The sequence below is a fragment of the Dipodomys spectabilis genome, unplaced genomic scaffold (assembly GCF_019054845.1).
Source record: "Dipodomys spectabilis isolate Male_0828 unplaced genomic scaffold, ASM1905484v1 ptg000029l, whole genome shotgun sequence".
Classification (NCBI taxonomy): domain Eukaryota; kingdom Metazoa; phylum Chordata; class Mammalia; order Rodentia; family Heteromyidae; genus Dipodomys; species Dipodomys spectabilis.
The window spans coordinates 348,174-359,077 of NW_024870706.1; positions in this window are offsets into that span (position 1 = coordinate 348,174).

Sequence of the window (10,904 nt, forward strand, 5' to 3'; positions counted from 1 at the left end):
TATCCAAGATGGAGATCACCGGTGTTGGGGGGGAGGGGTGGCCTTCCCTGCTCTGCTCCCTGAGAAGGAGTGAGGACGTTGGGCTTCTACTCACGCCGAGTCTTGGATCCTGGGTCGTCTCTGGTCTGCAAACTGCAGGCTGAAAATGTCCGCTCCTTGTCGGTTCTTGCTGGTGTTGAGTAGAATCCTCTCGCCCTCTGTGTCTGGCTCCTTCGTCCCGGACTCTCTGTGTGAGCGCTCAGGTATGGCCGCGGCTGCGGTCGCCGCTGCGACCCTGCCGCCGCCGCGGCGGCTGCTGGCAGGCGCTCAGATGTGTCTCCTTGTCTTGGCTTTCCCTCTCTTGTCTAACTCTCTGTCCTGTGATGGCACACTTGGTGTGATTCTCTGGCTTAGGACTGTTCACTGGAACTCTAAAACTGCTTTCTATGCGAGAGCTTGTTCAGATTCCAGCTTCTCCTCCGCCATCTTCCCGGAACCACTGGCTGCTTTATTTCATCATGATGCAGATACCAATGGACAAAATAAAGGCCTCTTGACCCTCTTGCATCTTGCTGCTGGGAATAGAAATAGCAAAGTTATGCTAGATCTCCTTCTGTTGAACCAATATATCAAACAAGGTCTGAATCAAAACTTTGAAGAAACTGCATTTGATATAGCCCAAAGGATACGTATGTATCACTACCTCTTTTAAGTTGTGGAAGGCTGTACAAATTGTTCTCCTAAGTCCTAATGGTTTATTTAAGTTTCTAAAATTTCAAAATTGCCAGCCTATCCTATGGTCTATACAAAATATTTTTACAATACAATGCAACAGCAATATCTTACTTTAAAAATTCATGGATTCCATGGTATTCTACCAAGTGAATTGCCTGACTTTGATGTCAAAATATATTCGAGTTGTTTATATACATCTATAATAATTTCTGTAGAGTTTTTGATTTTTTAATAAGAAATAATTTTAACTGATCTGTTGAAATGAGTAGTGCAGAAACTAAAGATATTTCTGGTGCTTGTTTGAAAAAAGTATATTTTAAAATATTTAGTATTGTGTTTTTATAATATCCATAATCTATTTCATTCTCTCCTAGATATAATACTTTGAATTCCACATTGGTTTATAATATATAGTTTCATTAATAAATGTGTCCTTTCAGATTGCATTCCATATAGAAACAGTTTAAGATTCCTTTAATTCCTAGGTCCTTATAGAATTTTACTTCTTTGGGACAAAATGACAATGTTATCTTATTTCAAAAGTTTTATAAAGGTTATGCAATGTAAAGGTCTTTCTGAAAAGGTGAAGATTGAATACACTGATGTCAAACTATCTTATATTTCTATGAATTATATGTATTATTACACTTGTATATTTGTAATCAATATAATCAATTAATAACTTTTTTCATTTCTTGCATCTGAAGAATGAAAAATATGGAATACTTCACAAATTTTCATATCACTAATATGGCTCTTGTGCATTGTGTATTGTAATTCAGGTAGACGTGCTGCTGAAGCATGTAGTATTCTGTAAATTTAAGGGGTTAATGATGCAATCTTAAGACAGGCATATATCCTTGGTTGCCTATTTGTGACAAGGAAACCTTACTGTTCCCTAAATTGCTATTCATCTTATTTCTGTAAAATTCTTTTTATGGTGGAAAAAACATATTGTTTGTTCAATTGCTCACATTTGCAATTTTTGTCAATAACTATTTTAAGTCTTTTTCATTTGAAATTTGATCATACTTTGAAGCCTTTATAGGTAGGTCCAAAGGTGATGGCTTTTCAAGTAATTATTTATCAACTGAGTTTGCTTTGTGGAGCTAATGGATTCAAAGTAAGCCTTGCTTAAGAGCTACTTCTAAACTTCTCCAGCTTAAAATTTCCCAAATGAGGTCTTACTGGCACAAATGTCTGTCTGACCCATTACCCTTGCTCCATGTAGGAACAGACCAACCAGAATATCTTACCCGGAGAGCCTAGCTTGTCATACTGGAGCAAAATCAATCTTAGTTTCAAGGGATCATAGTGAGATGAACAGTTCAAACAGAACTGTTCAGACTGGAAGGTATGTTTTCAAAATATAATTATTTATTATCCCTACCATTTCAAAAGTAGCTAAAGCCAAGAAGGTGAAAAAATTGTTCATATGAATGATTACCTAATGTCCTGGCTTGTCTATCATCCAACCAGGCAGGAACATACACCACTGATTTTCTATCACCAAATATATTCCATACCTCCAGGAGAAGTCTATATGTTTCTCCTCGTTATTAGGCCTTAAATTGGTAATGTTTTAATCACAGTGTTTCCTCTTGCCTCTAGGCTGTACATCTCCGAATGGTAAAGCGTTAGGTCTAATTCTACCAAACACTTAGGTAGAGGTAATGGAATAATATTTGAAAACACTTGCCTTTGTTACATTAACAACAACAGAACAATGGAAAACATTTTCTTATAGTATATATAGTTATATATTTTATGTTTATATGTGATGATTTTATATTTCACACAGTGAATCTTACTGGAATTAGTTGATAATTTGACAAATTAATTTAGCATTATTCCAATAAATAGATTGGAATATAAATAATCAGGATTAGAACATATTTTAGAATACAAAAAGTATCAATGCAATGTTTTCGGTATAAACTTGTGATACCTTCTAGGTGTTCTTGGTTTCTGAATTCACATGGTAAAAAAAAAAAAGGTTGTTTTCCTTTAATCGATAAGAGATTTCACTCTGCTGTTCTGTTTATTGTTTTAACTCCCTGGTCCCTAACTGTTTTTCCCCATATTTCTGAAGCATTCCTACTGATTATACCCAAATTGTGCTGATATGATGTCTAAAATGTATTATTCTTCTACAGGATCCATGGGTCCTAGGATCCCAAGTCCCAGTTATCTGCATCATCAGATAACTAGGGCAAGAGTTCACACATAGGCCCATGCAACATGCCAGCAGAAAGTAATTGAAGACCCATCTCAATTTCTCTTTTCCTATTTTTCAGGGCCCCAACTCTCTGAAATGCAGGAATTAGCAGTAAGCAATTTGGAATGCCAGACAACATAAAATACAGGATGAGATCACAAAATGTGAAAGTACAGTAATTCAAACTTTCAATTTTCAGATGACCATCCCATATGAATGAACAGGACCACAAATGTCACAAGATTATTGGTAATACCCCTCTCCTAATGATTAATAAATGATGTCAGTCCAGCATCAGCAGGCCAAAAAATAGTTCCTGGAACGATAGATCCATAATTGGTCTACCAATGCTAGGAATACTTGACATAGAGGTCAAATATAATTCAGAAAAACATTAATTGATAAGATCCTTAGTGCTTCAAAACACTGGTACTTCAGGAAACCTTGGTTCTGTAGTATAAAAATATCATTCTCAAACAAATGATAACCTACATTTAATTTCCTGAAAGTATATTCCTTTTCAAATAAACTTTTAAAAATCACATTTGCCAAAATAACACTTTACAAGTAGATAATATTTAGTGACGTTACAAGTTTTTCAAGTGTAGGGAGCAAGTTACAACAGAGTTAATTTATTTACCCAGCACTAATGCCAAATAGGTTCAACCATTCATTAAAGTATAGAAATAGTACCCTCCCCCACTATTTGTGTTTTTCAGTAGGTGCCTTCGAAAATTAGTTAAATAGATCAGCCTCCTATATTTCAAACCAAAACGTTAGCTAATAATGTAAATTTCATCACATAATAAGTACATTTTAAAAAGTCATGAATAGATGCCTTATCATATGGTGTTTTATGTTTTCCCTATCTGTCTAACATACTAAGAAATATGACTTTAATTCTTGAATATGGGTACTTATCAGAGATTTGACAAACATAAAATCTGTCTTCTATTTCTATCATATTCCTCTACAGTAGTAAATTTTAGTTTTCTTTTTTTCTAAAACTTATAGATAGTAGAAAATATTATCCCATGTAAAATAAAATAATCCCAAACCATTGTACAAAGCCATTTATAAAACTGGTAGATAGGAATACATTCTAAGCCATTTTTAAACTTTCTCGTTGATTACAGATTAATCTTCCAAATGGAGGGGAATAAAGTGATGTCTAGGTGCTTCATGTCTCCAGTCTTGCAAATTGTTACTTCAGATGAATGAATTATGGAAATATAAGCTGATATCAGTTCAAGTATATGCAGGATATAGACTCCATGGAATGTACATAAACTTTTCAAAGTACTAACAGACAGTTTAACAGAATGACTATCAGGAAGTTGAAACCAGAGAGGAATAATAGTAACGACATAGAATAAATGAAAATGGAACAAGGAGCAAGCACAGCTAGAATACTCAGTGTACACATGTGAGAAAGGACGTGGTAAATCAGAAATAAATCTTTTAGAAGGGGTTGGTTGAGAATGATAGGAGTGACTCTGATCCTGGAACATTGGACAATTAGATGGACATATTTAATTGTAACACACTTGCACAACCTTTTTAAATTCAGTGAAAAAACACAACTAAATAAGAAAAACACACAAAAAGCACAACCAAACAGCAATCTCTATAGAGTATGATTATGACCTTTCAAGATTTTAAATAGTTAATGAAGGACAATCTTGGGAAAATCATACAAAGTTGTTTAAAGAGGGCAGTTTGGGGTAGAGGAGAATTTTTAACAGATTTAAATAGATTTTCTAAGGTAATAAATCACCTATATCTGCTGCAAATATTTTCTTCTGCGAATTCTCTTGGTCTGAACTGGATATTCCAGTCCTGAGCCACATTTGATAGCTTGTGAAGATAGAATGGAAGAAACAAGATCAAGAACCCATTACTCTACTGGAGAGAAAACAGTCCTCTATGTTTTCTCTCATTACTCTTGACTACTTTTCTTCATAATTTTAAGTCAAGTGATTTTAAGTTATATTTTCCTTCTTTGTTCTGGCAAAGTAATTGTTCAAAGTAATTTACTAAATATTATTTGCCATTTTTTTTCTATCATGCTGTTTTCTTGTCCAAGTGAGTCCATTAAACTTCCCCCTTTCATTTGGTTGCCACGGAAACCTAGCATCAATGTTAATGAGGACAATGTCTAATGTAAAACTTTGTCTCCAAAATACCAGTCCAAGAAGCTCTGATCACAAATATTTAGCTATACTTTTTTCTTTTACCTTGAAAGTCTTTTTGTGTATAAAGTGACCTCAAAAATAAGTACTCCACCACTTATTAGCTCAACCACTTCTAACCTCAAAGATATATTTTGCTAACAAGATGCTTAGAGGAAACCAAGAATACTCCTTTTATCGTCTCTCGTAAGACTCTCCTTAGATACCATATCAGGATCAGTGAAGTTATTCTTTCCAAAATTATTTCAATAGATTATCTTTCTCTTTGTCTTGCATGTGCTCAGCAGGATGTATGGAAAAGAATAGAGTTAAATCATCCATACCTTGTATGAAAGTGTCTGTTACAAAAGGACAATGCTCCTATGTCCTATTTCTCTGTCCTCCTCTTAGCTCTTGCCTGATTTCCAACTAATCACAGATTCTTGGCTTCAAGTCTAGTGATGGTGAAGGACTATAACGCCTTCCTAACTGCTACATCTTCATGGTTTCTCTTTTAAAATTCTTTTATTTGGATGTGGAATTTATTTTCAGGTCTTCATTCAATCCGTTCTAAATTGTAGTGAGCTAAATAGGCTCTGTAAAATCACTTTAGGTAGCAAAAATATTACGATAATCTATATCAAAAAGTTTGGCCTACCTCCACTGCTGAAGCCAATATGCTTAGCTAGGACTTCTAAGAACGCATTTTCTTGCCTTTTCAATTTGCTCAATTCTTTTCTGATCCCAAAAGTTATTGACTTATGTAATAAGAGAAGTCTTCATTATCTCATATTAACAAGGATATTATATTGTGTGAGCTACTAAGAAATGTGAAATCATTAGTTTCAAGTATCCAATCAGATTTTTTTCTGTGTTTCAGTTCTTCACGTACAAAGACATTGTAGAAAGTATTACAAACAGAAAAGTGTAAACCCAATATCTTCTTTCATTGTTGAGGGCACTTTCTCCCTAAGTATTTTGACCCAAAGTAACTTTTTCAGATAATTACTGTTTGGTAATTAAAATAGATTCACAATTTTTTTGTCTGAGTTTAAAGACCTTTGAATTTAAATTCCACTACAACCTTGTTTCACACAGTAAGTGTAGATTTCCTGGGTATGGACAATTCCCAAAGGAACCTACAGGATTTATAGCAAGGTTTCTGAGGTTTGTTTGTTTAGTGTGAAAATGAGCCATCTTCACTCACATTGCTCCCTCTCCACTAAGTCTCCATGGATTACTTTGCATGAAAGCCTATTTTCCCAAGCAATTTTAAATTTTCATAATAGGCTACGTTGCTAAAAAGTTTGAACAAATTAAAATTTACCTGTCATAATTTTAAAACTCTTTTGAAATTCATTTATTAGAACTGCGAATTCACCCATTATAACTCCACTTTACCATCAAAAACAGTTAACATGTTGTTTTCATGATATAGTGTCCATGAAACTATTATTTTCCAGTGGCTTTGTTATGCATATATATAAACTTATAAGCTGATTCTGAGCAAAATGAACTCCAAGATATAGAAACAGAGAGTATTATTTGTGGTTGTTGTTTTTAATGTACTACGTGAGATCTATTTTCTTTTGGGTTGTTCCCTATGCTTTACTCCCTGCTGTATTTGATTTTGGTAGCCTGTGTATTGTGAATATATTTACCTTAATTAGGGAAGGGAAGAGGAACAACAAAATGGTGAGACAAAGGACAAAGACAAACCAACGCAATAAAAATACTCACAAGACAATATGTTGGAAATGTCCATTACAACTTGTGAGGGGTATTGGGTGAAGGAAAACTGAAGAAAATGAGGGAAGAGGTAACAAGTTTGAAAAGTTATGTATTCACTACCTTAAAATTACTGTAACCCCACCATTCATCACTTGACAATAAAATTAAATTTAAAAAATAAACTGCATGAAATAAAATTTCACTGTATTGGTATAGTAGATATTATTCTTTATGTAGTAACTTTTTAAAAATCAATACTGTTTGGGGTCTAATTTGAATGAATTATCCCTTTTTAATCAAAGGACCATCAACTTGAATGCTATCCGACTAGACAATATTTTCACAATATACTTACCAATATTTTAAAAAAAGAATAAATATAGTAATTTCTCATAATAAAAGCGAAAACAGTTTAATTCTATGGATACCTATAACTTTTAAAAGTAAATAAGTTGTTAAGAAGACAGAATATATGTGTTCTTCATCATTCCAATGACTTGTAACTACTCATTTTCAAATTCGGAAGATTCCATACCTGAGAGATTCAAAACAGTACCGGCTTGCATGTTATGTATTTCTGCAATAGATGCATTTTCCCATGGGCTGTTACAGATTGAGAGTCAACAGAAAAATAACCACTTTCTGGTAGAGGATAAAACTATGTAGTATTGGTAATAATTCTTGAAGAGTAAGCAATTGTTTATCAGAGTAAGCTATTATTTTTATGACCATCAATACCAACATTTATGTTATAAAGTCATCCTAGGGAACAGTTTTCAAATTTTAGGGTGCACCTCAATATTCCCTTAATTCACATCATGAATAGCTTATCTCTATTGTGAAAAAATACAACTCTGCTAATGTGATGCCATACATGTTCTGGAAAGAACACCACAATAAACTGGGTTGCATCATTCCCCCCCCCACACTGTTATTCTTGAGATCAGAACACTTGCAAATATTATTAATTTTTATACTTTTTAACTATCATATAAAATCTGGATGCTAAGATCTGAAAATTACAGTTCAAAGCCCACCCAGGCAGAAAGATTCCCTAGATTCTTATCTCCAATAAACTCAGCAAAAGCCAGACGCAAGTGGCACTGAGGTTAAAGTGGTAGGGCATGAGCCTTGAGCATAAACAGACTCAGAGATAGTGTCCAGGCCCAGAGTTCAAGCCATAGGACAAACCAATAAAACCAAAACAAAAACAAAAACAAACCCCAAACCAAACATTTTTCTCAAAGTATAAAGTAGCAAATAATTAAGGAAATTGATTCCTGTGTTACATACAGGTAGAAGAAAGAAGATGTCACACGATAATTCTCTTCATACCATGTTATACCAAAGCCTCAAAAAATTGCTCTTATTCTAAATTTATCAATTAACATCAACAATTTTTTGGCAACTCTGTCTCCAACATTCACATTATCATTTTATACATGAACTTTTGGAATTATCTATTAACTAATTTCTAATTATAACTCACTTGAAAGAACATTTTAGGCAAGTAGAATGCAAAAATCATTTGTGAATTTGTCAATTAAACCCTCTACTTAAAAAGGATTTTGTAGAGTCCTATAGAATATAAAATTACAAACAAAACCAAAATATTTATTTTTAATCTAAATTCTAATTTAGCAAGATCTTCAAAATCCTACATTAGACGAACTTTGCTATTTTTCCAGGCTTAAGCTTTTCTATTCCTTCATCATTTCTTTGGGATACAACAGAATGATGATTACTTAGTTTTTCAAATTTTGGATGGGAATCATGAGTCATTTTGCATCTAGGAATGTTCTGTAATGAAGAGAGAATTTAAAACACAAGTGAGGATTAAGTATGAGTTGCATTTCAACAGGAAATTTGACTTCTCAAAACATAATGACAAAATTACCCCAAACGTCCATCAATGTATTCCTTTCTGGTTTGTTTTGTTTTATTAAGACAAAATTATATTACCTGGGCCAGGGAAGGTATCACTATGTAATTCCATTCTCTAATCTCCTGTTTTAATCTTAGTGCTAGAATTCTATGTATCACATTGCCCTGCCATAGTTTCTTGGTATATTTAATCTAGATACAGACTACCAATTCTGAATTTCTCCAGTGATATTATACACATTATACACCAGAGTGACTGCTCAGACTGTTCATGTACTATTTTCAAGGATGTTATAACATTTGACACAGGATATGAATTTTTTCAGATGCACAAGCGGCGTCTCTGATTCATTCCTCCATGGATCCGATCACTTTAATAATGATTTTTAACTCTCTATCACTGATCCCTAAAAATGTAATATTCTCAAACTTATTTGAAGGAAGTTCATTTGAGGACTTTCTAATATTAGAAATTATCACCTGATTCTAGTCTTATTCAGGACATATATTTATTATTTTCTAAATTTTCTACACATTCTGAGAGTTGTTTCATTTGTGTATTTGTGTGTGCACATATAAGTGCCTCTGTGTGTATGTGTATGTTTGTATGTATGTATGCAAAATCCTCAAGCTCTTATTCAGCAATCTTGCTCATGACTGGTATTCCATCACCTGAGCCATTCTTCCAATCTGGCTTTTGACTGCTTAATTTTATATACTGTTGCAAAGAGTGTTCTGCCCAGGCTGCAAACTTAACATCCCAGACTCCTTTACATCCTTAGGTTTTATTTCTCCAGGAGTATTAACTTTTAAACTACAAACATTTTTTGAGGGTAATGTCTAAGCTGTAGCCCAGATTTTTAACTCAAGAATTCTTTTTTTGTTGTTTTGATGGGGAGTCTGGTCATGGGGCCTGAACTCTGGACCTGGGCTCTGCCCCTCAGCTCTTCAGCTCAAGGCTAGCACTCTACCACTTGAGTCACAGCGCCAATTTCAGCTTTTTTCTTTTTTGCTTAAGTCGTGCTGAGGAATCAAACCCAGGGCCTCATGCATGCGAGGCAAGAGCTCTACCACTGAGCCACCTTCCCAAACTCTAACTCAAGAATTCTTATAAAGATAGATGAACACACACATTACATTTCCTGAGTGTACACTGTTAGGCATGTGATCGTAAGTTGGGTCATGGTGAGATATGAGGATTGAGGTTCAAACCAGCCCAGGTAGGAAAGTCCCAGAGACTCTTTTCTCCAATAAACTAAAAAAAAACTGGAAATGGCACTGTGGAACAAATGGTAGAGCATTAGCCTTGAGCTGAATAGCAGAGAGACAGCTCGCAGGCCCAGAGTTCAAGTGCCAAGATTACCGCCAACACATGTGTGTGTGTGTGTGTGTGTGTGTGTAAAGAAAAAAAAGAAATGTGATCTTAGCCCCCAGTTCATTGCTAGCATAATCCCTGCTCTCACAAGATGAACATTTTCTTTTCAGTTAAATCCATGCTCTTATATCTCACTTGCTTTGGAAACAGGATTATTCTTCCATTCTACTTTCTACAAAGTTGCATGATTAGCAAGCATAATTTAGAATGGGAGTGGCCTCATACTTCATGTTCCACGTAGGTGTCTTGCTTTTTGTATATCACTCTCATAAATCTACATACTGGACTTGGCTTTATTGTTACAATGTTGTCTTCTTTGTAGTCTTCTATATTGTATTGAACCATTATACTTAAAAACAGAACTTCTCTTTCTCCTATTATTGCTATTGTTTCCCTTACTGTTAGCTCATGTACACTTGGGAAATAATGAACAGAACGTACACTTACAAAAAGAATGTTCTGAAAACCTCTTTCCATTTAAAATTCGCCTTAATTAGCCGGGTGCTGGTGGCTCACGCCTGTAATCCTAGCTACTCAGGAGGCTGAGATCTGAGGATCGCGGTTCAAAGCCAGCCCGGGCAGGAGAGACCGTGAGACTCCAATCTCCAATAAACCACCAGAAAACCGGAAGGGGCACTGAGCTCAAGTGGTAGAGCACTCGCCTTGAGCTGAAGAGCTGAGGGACAGCGCCCAGGCCCAGAGTTCAAACCCCACGACTGACCAAAAAAAAAATTAGCCTTAATTTACAGAGAATTTACAAATTTTGAACTCAATGTACTCATGTATAATGTATTGATAAGCAATATAAATT